Here is a 12,419-nt window from a genome sequence, read left to right as displayed (position 1 = left end):
TTCCTGAGTGCTAAAGTTTGCAATGCTACCTTTATGTTATCAGGTGTGTGTGTAAAAACACATATTGCTAGCTAGCTCTCTATCAGTTACACATCTGAGGATGATATGGGAAGTGACTTATTCAGTCTTAAAAACCAACAATCACATAATGCTCCTGGGCTTTGGGTAAGTAGATTTTCAGATGACACAATATGCAGAAGAGATGTGTTTGTGCTAAAAAAATAAATGGCCCTTTCAGGACACATCTCTTCAATGAGCTCCAACAATGGAGATAGAAACACAAAGAACTGGCATGAAACATATTTCACATTTCAGGAGAATCCAGGGGTTCATTAGCTAGGGATTTCAGTCCAACACAGACAGAACTTAAAATCACTGGGCCAGATCTTCAGATGGTGTCAATCAAAACAGCCTTATTAACTTTGCTTGAGCTATGCCAATTAATACCAGCTGAGGATGTGGCCTATTTTTCAGGATATGCCTATCTGATGGCAAAAGGTTGGCACTGAATTTTAACCAGATGCACCTACTTTACGACTGATATCCTCAGTTTACAAAAAAACAATCCCAAGAGGAAAACCACGGCAATTTTTTTAACTAAAGGAAACTTTGAAATATTATTTTAAAATAGACAAATAGAAGCAGAGGGAGGGCTAGACATGGTGGGTTGAGAAAATTAACAAGTGACCTTTGCCTTTGCATGTGCAGCCATTTTAATTTATGGCCCGTGGCTCAGTTCTCCATTGCTCATCACCCGCAGGACAATTCACATAAGCATTGCTTTCTCCTTCTCACCTGGCAAGTTTTTCTTAGTCAAACAAATTAAAAAAACCCACGATGTTGCATTTTGGGGTTATCTTGTGCAGCCTGGGTAGAATTCTGATATGCTTTCTTCATTAAGTGCTCATAATCCCAGAAATGAAAGTAACTCATTTCTTCCCAGGGTGCCTGTTAACTGAAAAACTCATCTTAATTGACTGCACAGATGAGTTAACCATCTTCAGATTCTCAAACCATTAATGACCCATTTGCACAGAAGCTCTGCTGGTGAGTCTCGTCTCAGCGCTGTGCTTACAAGGAATGTGAGATTCAGCAATGGGAAGGTGGGGGACTGATAGGGCCAAGGCAGCCCTATTAAGTCTTCTTGTTCATGACAAAATGAGCATTCTGGGGCCGAACATGGAACAGACAAATAACGCTGCACTTGCTAAATTGTCAACACCAAGATCACCTTGCCAAGTCAATTGCAAAGGAATCAACAAATAATGCAATTCTGCCCCCGAATACTAGTTAAATAGCCTTGAAATGTGCCTACAGAGAGGACACTAAGCTGGAAACTGGAGCCTAACAGACATAAGAGAAAAGGAATAACAATAAGTGAGGCAGTAAAAATAATTGCACATTTCACTCTGTTCACATTTGTCTTACTTCACTCCCACCATCACGGTTTATCATCTAGAACATACATGGCAGAACCAGAGGACATAAGAGGGAAAGTTACAGTACCTCAAATCTAACAGTTTTTTTATCTAGCTGCCCCATCTAAAATGATCGGCGTATTCTGGCGCCACTGATGAATGTAAAGAGACGTATGTTGTATGTGAAAGAAACATTGTTGATTCTCCAATTTGCATTGTTGTTTATTTGATACACAGTACACCATTCTTTGCTAGGTTACAGAGTAGCAACCGTGTTAGTCTGTATTCGCAAAAAGAAAAGGAGGACTTGTGGCACCTTAGAGACTAACAAATTTATTTGAGCATTCTTTGCTAAGGAGTAGGAATTAGCAATGTTATCCACATATGTTCACCCACCTACAGGCATCCTCTTGATGGACTGATTTAGTCTAGAGCTGTTGAAATGTTTTGCACTAAAAAGGGAGAATTTTTGGTAAAAAAATAGCCTCTTTTCAAAAACAAATTTCCCACTGAACATTTTGTTATCAACATTGTCCATTTTATATGAATTTTTTCATTATATTTTAATAAAAATGTATCAAATATTTATTGAAAAATGTATTGAATTTTTTTAGAAATTTATTATTGAAATTTTGTTTACTGAAATCCAGTTTTGGTAAGAAAATTTGTTTTCAGGTAAACAAAAAACATTTAACGATTTTGATAAAATTTTGGTTTAAAAATGTCACGAAAAATGGACAAGTCATGAACTTGACAAAATGGAAGCAACTTCTCATTGGCTCCTGAAGTCTTTTTCCTGTTTCTCACTCCAGTTCTAATGACTACCATAATGTCATCACACCACTGTGCATCAACAAAATAGTGCCCAAAGCTGTGAATACTGAACATCAACAAAAAAACCCACTCCAAAACTAATTAGTATGCAGTTTCAAATTATGAGTTAGCAAAAATTATTTCAATCTGAACAGTAATTATATCATTCTTAAGTTTAGGTAAGATGAGGCACTATTTAAATAAAGATGTAAAACCTGCCCTGTGATTCACAGCACAGCTCTAGCCTAAAAATCGTTAGATGATCTTCATCTCTCAGAACAGCAAAACAGAACTCTATCATTGAGTAAAAATACTATACAGATAACTGAACTGCAACAGATCATACACAGAAATCATAGTATATTATATACATAGATTTTTATCTCCAGTGGGCTACATGTTTAGAACTAGAAATGAAAATTGCTCATTATGTACAGAATTGTTTGCATAAACATAAGGAAGGGGAAGGATGGTTCAGTGGTTAGGATGCTACATGGAACTCGGAGAGCCAGATTTAATTCCCTGCTCTGCCGCAGAGTTCCAGTTTGACGTTAGGCAACTAAATATCTTTGAGGATTTGGGCCTGAGAAACTAGCCTAACTACCACTTGAAATCAATGGGAGCCAGGTGCCTTTGAGGATCTGGGTGTCAGTTACCCACCTGTAAAATGGGAACAATTGCACTTCCCTACCTCACTGTGGGGGGTATTAGAATAAATGCATTAACCACTGTGAGGTGCTCAGATAATGCTGCACTTTGCAGGCAGCTGAGTTTCCAACAATACATTGATTTACGATCCTGCTCCTGATGTACCATACTGATTAGATCAGACACATGAGTTTCATTACCCAACTTCGGAGGTCAGAAGGTGAAATCAGCTTTGCATATAAAGAGGGGCTAGATTAAGGCAATAAGACACAGCCCTGCATTTCTGCTCTTTAAATTCTTATCCCATGCCCACCTCCTGAGTGTCTGAGCACCTGCCAGGAGGACAGCACAGCCGCAGTGACACTCCTGAAGAAGGTTCGAGATCTGTTCCATTGCACGGCTGGCTGTGAGGTGGGGATACACCCCGACTGCTTTCCCACTCCCTTTGCACAGGACAGTGCACACAGAGGTGCTAGATCTGTGAAGTCCACCCATTTCCTGGGCCTCATCATCCTCTACTGAAGCTAATGGAATGACAAAACGTAAGTGAGAGAAAAGTCAGCCCTCTCTGAGCTCAAGGATTCCAGCTGTGTCTAGAGGACCCAATGGATTGGCGGGGGAAAGGAGAAGGCGCTCTTTGCACCATCTCCTTGTGTTGCACACTCGAGCAGCAACAGCCTATCATTTGGCCCGATGGGTTTCAACTGACTGTGCAAATCAAGCGCAAATACCGGCACAAACGGAAGCCAGGGTGCAGAAAAAGAGCTTTGGAGAATTTCTTCGATTTAAAAACGTCTATTGTTTTGCTATGCGCTCAAAGATCATTCCAGTGCAATAGGGTCCTGCTTACTTTGGAGCTGCCAGTGCAATTCCAGCAACACATTAGATGCAGCAGCTGGCTACAGAAAGGTGGTAGATTCCACTGTCCGTGTTTACTCACTTTATTACTATTGATTTCCAGATTTCCCTGAAAACTCTTCCCTAACTGAGCAGGTGATATACATTTAGTGGCAAAGGTAATTATACAAAATGAATCCAAGTTGTAGTTCGGTGATAAAAAAAATGGACACTGAAAACATTCTGCGACAGATTAAACACTAAAACTGATTGAACTTTCTCAGAAAATTTAATATAATCATTTCTTACTCATGAGCTATAATGGTCCTGTCTTAACTGAAGCCACATACAAGCATATACTTGTGTGTGTCAGAGCATGTGTCTCCAAACTATTATTTGGAGTCTCTTGCAGAGAACTTTTAATATCCTGGTAAAGTGGTGGGCAGTTTCCCCAGCCAGTAAAGGGAAATGAAGCTCCAGGTATTTGTCTTTTAAGGCTCTTTCCTCAGGGTTTGGTTACTGCCTGCAAAGTAAAAAACTACAACTAAAAAACCCCAGGTAATAATTCCCATAGGATTTCCCTGCTTTAACCAGCACAGAGGAGCAAAGACACATCCTTCCCCTTAGTTCTCCTTTGACACAGCTGTTATGATCCACTGGGAGCAGCCATGTGACAGGCAGGAACCTGTTAACCCTTTACAGACTGCAGCACCCCTTACTTTGTCATAATACTAAATTATATATATCATGCATACAAAAATGATAATCTCTTGGGCTCTAGAACAAACACACTGCATTCAAAATATTCCAAAACCAAACTGTTTAGGTGGAGATGGGGGATTAATCTGAAATCTGTTGCAATGCTTGTTACATTGTAAGTCACTATATATCTTCTAAGAGCAATATTCTCCCCTCAGCTACTGGATACAGCACTCACTGCCACAGAAGTTGTATATCAGGTGGCAGAATTTGATCTCAAGTAAATAAATCCTGCCATAAATAACTACCTGAGGCTGACTTTTATTACAGAATGGTCCATATAATTACTAGACTTGCAGAACATTATTCATTGTCCACAAGGGTCTTGAACCTCCAATGGATTATCAGTCACATTATGTGATGTGGTCTGAATTCTTCTTACACAACAGAACCTATGCAGCCCAAACAAGATTTTATCACCACTGAGCCTCGAAGGATATGTCGACACTGCAATAAAAAAAGACCCGCAGCACAGCTGCAGCTGGCCTGGGTCAGCTGACTCAGGCTATGGGGCTATAAAACTACAGTGTAGACATTCCAGCACAATGGAGCCCAGGCTCCGGGACCCTCCCACCACGTCAGGTCTCAGAGTCTGCACTCTAGCCTGAGCCGGACCATCTACACTAGCTGGAGCTTGGGCTCTGAGACTCGGTGCCACAAATTTTTTATCGCAGTGTGGACGTATCCTGAGTGCCAAGGACTCTCCCCAGGTATGATGCTGCAGAAGCTATTTCTAACAGCAAGAGTGAAGAAACATCTGTCTATCCATTTCAGGTACTTAGATGGCCTACATTACGTTAGTATCTGAGTTCCTCGCAATCTAGTTAACATCACAGTACACCTGTAAAATAGGGCAGTTCCACACTGTAGTATCTCCCTTTTATAGACAGGGAATTGGGATTGGGAACCAACCAACAAACAGACAAGATTTTTTAAAATATCCCAATGGAATTAGCAGGTTGGTGCTTTAGAAATTTTCACCAGGTGTCTGTCTTCATCTTTAGGCACCCAAATACCTCGAAAAATCTGGCTCTAGGTCACCCATGAAATTTGTGGCAAAACTGGGATTTGGCATACTGGGAATCAGTATCTTCTGAGTACCAGTCTAGCACCCTAACCACCATTCTTCTGTTGGAACAAAGATCATCCTTTTCCAGGGGTTTGCAATCTGTCCAGCTTATGGACCATGACCAGTGGTCACTAACCATCAGAGGATACACTGAGCTTGATACAGCCTCTCATAACACTGGGTAGGTTCTTCCATCTTTAAAAAAAGTCCAGAGAGCTGTGGAGGAAACACTAAAGGGTGCAATGTTATGCCAGGGGATCATCTTGAATGGCACCATCATTCTGAGATAAGCCATGGCGGAGCAGATAAGGGGCCTGTGGCCCAAAGATTCCAATTCCCCAAACAAAAAGGGAAGATACAGGCAAGCCCTCTCCTCCCTCCCGGGACTCTGCCAATTAAAGGGAGCCAGTGGAGCTGGGCAGCAGCCTAAGACCTGTATTAAAAGATTGTGCTCAGATACTAGGGTTACAGAGTCCATATAAGACAGCTAGCTTGTTGCTGGCAGCTTTGCAACATACACCAAGGCACCAACCTAAAAGGTTGTGGATAGCTTGTGCTGAGTTGGGCCGGGGAGAAGAAATATCTGATTGACAGCAAAGTTCTCAGTTCCCTGAACTGATTACGTGTAAATGAAACCAACAATCATTTTTTGGTGGTTTGTCTGAAACAGTTGATTGTAAGGGGGCATCCATCATTTGGCTTGATTTTAAATAGAGACAGAAAAAGGCAACATGCAAAACTAAAACAAGCCCCCGCAAAATTATAGAGCTGGGGGTGGTGGGGTCAAGATTACTGGCACTGGACGGACATTTCTTCTTCTTGGCTGACAGTTGGTAATGCAACATTCAGAGAAAAAGAATAATGTGGAACATATGAATAGAAATAGACCTTGTGGGAAAATTAAGCCTTTTAACTCTGACTTCAGTTAAATCAATGTAAAGAGTACAGTTTGTTACAATAAATTTAACATCTCTGAAATTCTAAAATTAGTGCCTAAGGAAGTAAATATTGCTCTGTCACTGTTAGAATAAAAAGGTGTGTTTCTATAGATCCCCAATTCCTTTTTCATCAAGATAATTTCCAAATACATAATGCTAGTTTCAGCAGTTTTCATCATCTGAAATAATAAAAGAGAAGTGAAATTTCTGAGGGTGACAAAAGCTTGACAAACTTTTGGTGTCACTTTCTTTAAATGTGGAACAACTCCAACCACAGAGATAATTATAGATGACCAGATTGTAACTGCTTTATTGCTTCTTTTTCCTCATAAGTTTTAATTTTGGACAGTTAAGTGAAAAATGTGGTTTCAATTTCCTACATATTGCACACAATTTGGTCTGAACAAGAAAATTAAAAAAAAAAGGGGTAAGCTTTTTAGAGTGAATTAAAGAGTCGAGTTTGGGGTTTTTTGCCTTTTAGCACTGTAGGAATAGCAAAGTACAAAATGCAGAAAAGATGCCTTTGGGGGGAAAAAAGGAATTGTACAAGTACTAAGAAAAGCATCAAGTAATTTTTTTGCCTAAACATGCTTTAAGCAATTTAACAAGATAATACAATTGCTCTTGTCTGTCTCCCGCCATTTTACCAGGCTACAGTTTAAAGGAAACCAAGCTGAATACATGTGTTACAGGAAATCTTTTAATAAGAAAATGCTGGGTACCTAACCATCTTGCTCTTTCAGAATGCACCAATGATTGTCAAAGTGCACAAAAAGCAGCTCTATTCAAAGCATTTAAAAGGCTCCTATGAATATTTTACATTAAACTAACAAAACAAAAAAGCAATAGGCTGCAGGAGAAAGGGGCAGTATCTGTTTTGCCCAGGAGGTGCAAGGGTCTCAGGTCAGTACATTGTGTTACCTGCTGTACCACCATGTACTGCAGTAACTTGGCATGACAGGTGCTTCAGGGTAGAATTGTTTTAAGCCAGACTGTGGGGCCAAAGTACAAGCATTCCAGCCTGGGTGTGCTGAAGGAATCTATGCATTACCACACTATGTCACATCAAAGGTCCATCCAGGCCAGTACACTTTCTCCAACAGTGGCCCATGCTAGATGTTGCAGAGGAAAGTGTAAGCAACCCTGAAACTGGCACTGATGGATAAACTACCCAGAGGGGCACTGAGGCACTACTGTGTCCCTAGTTTTATGTAGGGTTTTTCAAATGACTTTTATTTTTAACAACAGCGTGAAAGCTGATGCCATCTCATTCCTTGCATTGGACCTATTGATCTTCTGTACCACTGCAAAGAGACCAGGTATGTTTGTTACATTGAAACACCTACACTGCCAGCCCTCCTCCTATCTTCCCCCTCCCCCCGCCGTCAGAACTGCATGTATGGGAGCATTCTAACTGTGCACATCATCCTCTGTGCTGAGGTTTGCCGCAGTTTAAAAAAAAAAAAAAGAGTAAAATCCTGGCAAACGAGAGCACGATTCCAAATGGAATGATGTGCAGAATTGGGAAACCAGGCCCTGATCCAGCAAAACAAGGCATGCAACAAGTCTCATGGACTTCAATAGGATTACTTGTGGGTTGAAAGTTAAGCATATGCTTAAATATTTTGCCTGGGTGGGGGCATAAATCATTGCATTGATTTTGTTAATCAAAATGCCATCAAATTGTGTAGTAATGTGTGTCAGAATGAGGTATTTACCAGAGCGGTTTTCTTTTGAGCACATTTGACTGTTTTGAACTTTGCAAAACTTCGGCAAACCAACCATAAACTAGATGTATGTTTGTCAATAAACTGCAGTGCAAAATATTTTTCAGTATGTGCTTGTGAAAATCAAGAGTCAGCTTTTTCCCCTGAAAAAAACACCACCAGTGATTTTGAAGAAAGCTTCAAGAAAAGGTACAAAGAGGATTTTTGAGGCTTCACAAATAATTTTTAATCCCCTCCCTGAATTTGGTGGAAAGAGATAGTCTGGGAGTTGTGAAATCTGAGGGCTAAATGAATTGTTGGAAAACTTTGCACAAATCTTTGGGGGGGAAACTGTCATCAATTTCAGCCAGCTCTACACAACCTCCCCAGGAAAATGTCATCTCAGAGTATCTTTGGAACCATGACAATGCAAGTCTTACAGATTTATATTGGGGTTTTGAAAATTTATGCATCTATATACTCCCAACACTGAAGAATCTATAATAGGAAGACACTGCTCCTATCCTGAAGAGTTTACAGTCTAACACCCTAATCCTGGAAAGCATTTCAGGCAGGTGGACAACCTGCAGAACTGGGACGTAATTAGACAAGAGGCAAAGAGTAGCACAAAGGAAGTACCATTTTACTCCTGGGAACTGAGGCCCAGAGAGATTAAGGCCCTGATTTTGTACCACTGAAGCCAAAGGGAGTTTTGTTATTGACTTCCATGAGAGCATGATCAAGCACTTAGTGACTTTCCCAAGGTCACACATGAAGTCTGTGGCAAAGCCCATGACCTTCAGATACTAAGGACAGATCTCGACCACTTTGAGCAACAGGAATAATTCCATTAGCTGGTACCAGTAGATTGTTACTCTCTAGTGGACCAGTCACTACAATTATGTCTACACTGCACACTAAGCCCGGGCTCTGACTCAGATTTGAGTCCAAGCCCTCACATAAAGCAGTGAGAGTCAGACCTGGGTCCTGAGACCCTGCTACGGGGGTGGCTAAGAGCCTGAGTCCTGCCAAGATTCGGATCCAAGTGCTGTCATTTTGCAGTGTGGCCACAGGTCAAGCCACAGATCTGTGTGGTCTGTGTAGTACAGTATGGATGTGTTAGAACAACTGAGACACCCAGATTTACAATGCACTGTGGACACTCTAACCTGGGCTTGGACGTGAATCCACAAGCCAGGGTCCCACAGAGCGGGGTTTAAAAGGCAGTGTAAACATTCCGTACATGGGGATGCAACACATGCTCTGCCAGCTGCTGCTTGATAATTATTTTTCTCCAGGGCTTATAAAACTGCTAATTTTCTTTTTGTGACTAAAACAAGTGTATCTTTTCTACGTCCGTCTAACCCACAGTCGACTCAGACATGATAAATTGTGTCCTGTGTCTCCCGGTGCTGCAGTTATGTCCTAATCCTGAGCTCCTCCTTACCTGCTTAAAACTTCCCATCAGGACAAAGGGAGTTTTGCTCAAGTAAGTATACAGTCCAATCCTGCACGAGACATTGTACATTTTAGTATTGACAGTTCAAGATTCTGCAGTGCCATTCAGGATCACAGCATGGCCCTTGCAGTTTACTGAAAGTAATTTTCTTCTGCAACTCAATTAGCTGAGGACTATTTCCCTCTCCCCACCCCCACATTGCCCCGATACAAAATGTTGGTTTTACAAATTTTTCCCAGCTGGGGTAACAAAGAAAGACAAATATTGCGGGAATGGCAATGTCAAGGATCCTGTGCAATCACACTGAAAATGTTCAGAAGGCTTGATCCACTGAGAACTCATGCAGCTGATCAGGCTCAGATTTCTAGATAATAATCATGATGAGATGGACCAAGTCTGCAGGAAACTATAAAGCAGATCCTGATAGAAATATATGCATGTGGTATCTTTAGAAACTCTAAAATATTACTGTTACAGGAGTTACAATCTCGTGCAATTTCTTATATTTTTTTCCTTTCGCAGTTAAATCATGACTTTGTTCATTATAAAATTTCTGCTGCTAAATTTTATTTATTGCTATTACATGTGATACATTTGCAGACATCAGCAGAAAAACAGAAAAGCTATGTTGCACGGTGGAGTTTAATGCTATGTAAATGTCGGGGTACCTTTTTTAAACATCTCTGTGACCCTCGTCCTTTTTCAAGACGTGCTCATTGCAATGAGAGGTGAGTACTGGGACACCATTAGCAATTTTTCAATGCACATCATGAAAGTCAATATTTAGGGAACGTGCATTTCTTCAATGATATTGTTTCTGATTCTGTGCCATAAGACAGACACCATGGAAGTACACTTTTTATAGCTACCACACATAATACATGTGATATAGTGTAAAAAAAAAAAAAGACCCAAACAAAGCAAAATTGTACTGGGTTGTTGTAAGACACAGTAAAGGCTCATGGAAACCTGGGAGCTTAAAAAGTATGCAATGTTATAGTAGGGCACTGTGACTTTAAGACGATACAGATTTGTGAGTATTTTGGGAGCTCTAACAATCCTTGCTCTGCAGGGCCCGTGTAACGAGGCAATAGTATCTACGAAATAATGAGGGGAGGAATGCAGCACTGTTCTTCCATTCCAATCTCAGGTGCGATCTCACAGACGAAAGCACTGGATCAATATTTGCAGCAGCAAGCCGTTCGATACCCCCTGAATTATTGCTTCATTTTTCTTCTTATTATAGATGAGTTGTGTTATTATTTTCCCCAAATCAATATTTTACAACCTTTTTTATCCGTTTCTCCATAAATTTTGTGATTACTTTAAACTGGGAATTCCGGTACACTAAATAAGATGCAGTATCTGAAAGGTTGTGAATGTACCAGCATGATCTTTTACTCAAGACACGATGCCATGGTTAAAGGCAGAGCCTAACCAATAGCTAAGGGGGGGAATTTTATGCAGAATAGTTGAAAATAACACTGCTCTTGCAACAGAAAAATGCAAATTCCTAAAAAATATTAGCAGCTGAAAGAACACAATTTTAGAAGCACAGGAAAAGGGAGTTCTGATGTATCTGAAATTTAATTCCAAACAAATATGATTTCCCCCTCCTTTCAGTTAAAGGGCCAGCATAATTCAGTAAAATTGTTTCTTACAAAGCAGATAATTCTGTGCAATTTAGAGTGATTTAATTAGCTTCCATAGCTGTTTCCTGCTAAGTGTTTAAAGCATCCTCAAATCAAATCATGGTAACTCATCTGCTATACTGCTTTCTGCGTTTTATGCAAAGGACCTTCTTTATAACATTAATGGGAGCTACAAGTTTCCCTGGAGAAGGGAATAGTGAAGTGAGTTAATTACATAGTTATTGTGAAATTGTGCACATCATTCTGCAGAAAACACAATGTAACTAAACAATCATTATATTGGAAATGATAGTAATTGTGGGCAGCCCACACTGGCCCCAATTCTACAATGCAACCTGCTTGCATGCAGTTCTTCTGTCAATAGGACTCCACAAAGATGCAGGGATCCAAACCAGCAGCCTGCATTGCAGGATCATGGCCACTACCTGTGTAATTAACTGTGCACTAGCTATCCCATTTATCATCATGCTCCCATGGAATTACAGTATTTAAAGTAAAAGGGATGGTAGTGTTCTTTCACTTTTGGATGACACTTCAACAAATTATAATGGAGAACGAGAAATTACCCTGGAAATTTATGCTACGAATTCCAGTAGATTTCTGTTTATATCCACTTGGACAAATTAGGCATCGCATCATAGTCCTTTCAAAGAGACAGTCCAATAACTCATTTGGAAGTGGGCGTCTGTATTTCAGTGGAACATAACAAATCATTTTTGCTCACTAATTGTCCAAAGAGAAATCACAATTTCCTTCAATGTCTTTGTTATTTGATACATCTGATGAAGTGAGCTGTAGCTCACGAAAGCTCATGCTCAAATAAATTGGTTAGTCTCTAAGGTGCCACAAGTACTCCTTTTCTTTTTGCGAATACAGACTAACACGGCTGTTCCTCTGAAATTTGTTATTTGAAGTTACTTGTCAAATAGTTTCTGTGACTAACCCTATAGATTATTACCAAGCAAATTGTTATGAATATTCATAGAATCATAGAATATCAGAGTTAGAAGGGACCTCAGGAGGTCATCTAGTCCAACCCCCTGCTCAAAAGCAGGACCCATCCCCAATTAAATCATCCCAACCAGGGCTTTGTCAAACCTGACCTTAAAAACGTCTAAGG

At 40.3% G+C, this 12,419-nt stretch overlaps 1 protein-coding gene across 9 annotated transcripts in view; it reads right to left on the bottom strand.

Annotated features, from left to right (window-relative positions):
• EBF1 (EBF transcription factor 1) overlaps positions 1 to 12,419 on the bottom strand; it is a 330,802-nt gene that overhangs the window by 51,722 nt on the left and 266,661 nt on the right. The window lies entirely within an intron of this gene.

Source organism: Caretta caretta, chromosome 8 (genome assembly GCF_965140235.1).
Source record: "Caretta caretta isolate rCarCar2 chromosome 8, rCarCar1.hap1, whole genome shotgun sequence".
NCBI lineage: Eukaryota > Metazoa > Chordata > Testudines > Cheloniidae > Caretta > Caretta caretta.
This window is presented reverse-complemented; position numbering and strand designations above follow the sequence as displayed.